This window comes from Solanum dulcamara, chromosome 4 (genome assembly GCF_947179165.1).
Source record: "Solanum dulcamara chromosome 4, daSolDulc1.2, whole genome shotgun sequence".
Classification (NCBI taxonomy): domain Eukaryota; kingdom Viridiplantae; phylum Streptophyta; class Magnoliopsida; order Solanales; family Solanaceae; genus Solanum; species Solanum dulcamara.
This window is the reverse complement of record NC_077240.1, coordinates 51,441,952-51,444,323: the sequence shown is the minus strand read 5'-3', so window position 1 is coordinate 51,444,323 and position 2,372 is coordinate 51,441,952. Positions and strand designations below refer to the sequence as shown.

The window sequence follows — 2,372 nt, the reverse complement described above, 5'->3', positions numbered from 1 at the left end:
TTAGAACGACTACAGGTGCGAAGTAATTCTGGGAAAAGGAAAAGTAGAAGGTGGCCTTAGATGAGTTGTTCCTTGGGTCAGATTATTCAAGTACTAATTAGTAGACAGGACATCATATTAAATACGAAAAGGTTCTCGTCGCTTTGTAATTTAGCCACAGCTCCATTCGCGGATAGTCCGATTATAAAATATGAAGATAGACAAAGACATGATGCAGTACCAAGTAGATTGGAGGGGGAGATTGGGCGAAATTGAGACTGGACAAAGAGACATAGAGCAAGGTACAAGCAGATGAAAGTACGAGTACCCTCTAAAGAGGGGAAGTTAATGAGAAAATGGCAAAGGTAGGAGGAGGCAATTGATATAGCAATATATGTGAGATAGAAGTCTAAACTTCAATAAGATATCTTGCTGAACCAAGTTAGAAAGGTCCGGAAGCTACCAATAATTGGATGGAAGCCAGAATGCTACATAAGGAAGCATTAAGAAGTTTGTGACGAGACCCTGAACAACATAACACTAGAAGGCGGCTGCGTATAAAAACAAAAGAGTGTAACCATGAAAGGATATCAACCAACTTAAGATATACTACGAAGTATAATGATAGCATGCCCGACCAAAAACTAAAATGTTGGTTATAGAGTTAGTCGCAAATGATGTTGCGATAGATAAATAACCAAAGAAAAAGAAATAGAAAGCCTCCTGTGGTAGAAAATGAGGAGAACACCAAGTGAATAGAGGATAGTGGAGCTAAAGGTCTACACCGATACTGGATGCAAGATAACAAACAAAAGGATAGGGCAAAGCATAAAGACTCGCGAGACAACGCTGAGGTAAATCTAGAGCTAAGTTGAGTGCCCCACATATTATGGCAAGGATTACAATGAAATGCGACACGAAGACTTCCCAGGGAGGTCACCCATCCCAGTATTACTCTCGCCCCAACACTCTTAACCTCAAAATTCTAATGGAACTTAATGCGTTAGTGCTGGTATGATCACGCGAGATAGAAGAATCGGAACTAGCAGCGGAGGAACGATATGAGATTATATTCCTGGAATACTATACGTTACGTTGAGGGTATTGTAAAAAGGATTTAAGCAAGACAAGAAGGATTAGCTAACTTCTAACTGACGACGCACTCAAATGTCATAACTCTTCAACATAGAACCAGTTAATAAGAGAAAAACCACAGAATGACTATATGGCCAGTGGGCGAGGGAATTTCGACACCACTTGGCAGCCAACTCTAAGGGCAAAAAAGCAAAACCCAAAAGGTAAGGGTACCAGCTGATGTAATTTAGGAATGACAGAAAGCAATAAACAAGATCGAAAATTCCACAATATGACCAAGAATATAAGACTCACTTCGCACTCCAGTGCCAGATGAATCTGGAGGAAATGTTACTTGTGTATTAACGATATTAGTCTCTGCTCCTTCGATTAAAGGTTACCTACTCCGCTGAGAAGGTGTAAAATTGTAGAGTAAAAAAGTGGTAAGACCTTACGGAGTCCCCACAGCTATTGTCCTAGGCAAGGGAGCCCAATTTGCAATTAACTATTGAGAGATACAAAGATAGGTTAAGCCAAATTACAGAGATGGAATTAGTGCTATGGGTGGAGTAAGACATGGCCACGAGTGGACCAAAGATCTACCCTAACATCGAGTGTAGGATAAGGGAGAAAAAGGCAGGGTAAATATGAGGACTAGTGAAGTAACGCTAGGATACTTCTTGTACCCTCTCATATTCTTGTAAAAGTAAAGGATGACACAAGATAATATGTCTAGAGGATTACAAGCGGGGGTAAGGGAAATTGTGAAAGGGTCTAAGTAAAACTGGCAGAATTAACTGGTTACCACAGGATGACAAACTTATATGCCAAAATTCCTTCGGAATTATACCAGATCATGTTAGACAAAGCACAAAATGACTACGAGAGACATTATATGAGAGGACTACAACATTATTCGGTATCTAACCCTAAGGATTGGGGAAAAAGAGGGGAAGAAGGACCTAAAAGATCAAATGCCAGTTAAAGTTCTGAAAAGAGTCGAGAAGAGGCTAACGGTTTCTAAATTATCAACGTCATTATGAACCTATTTTATACTCTATAAGAGTAGGGTGCTATACGGGTTATTGCGAGTAGGCTAACAAATTAGCTTATTTGCTTTCAACCAAAACCACCTATGCTGTTGGAACCAGGTGAAGTTATAGGATAAGGAGGTAATAAGGTTCCGTGAGGTTTCCCCTGCTAATATCTCATATAGAGAGACTTCAATTATGGTTAGTGTCTAGAGATCAGTCCAAGAAAAGGTCAGGAGCACAGATAGGTCTTTGTACTGTATTTTTCCTTAAGCTGCTGAATCGACT

At 40.0% G+C, this 2,372-nt stretch overlaps 1 pseudogene; it reads right to left on the bottom strand.

Annotated features, from left to right (window-relative positions):
* Positions 1-885: 885 nt before the first annotated feature.
* LOC129888043 (5S ribosomal RNA) lies at positions 886-1,005 on the bottom strand (annotated as a pseudogene).
* Positions 1,006-2,372: the final 1,367 nt, after the last annotated feature.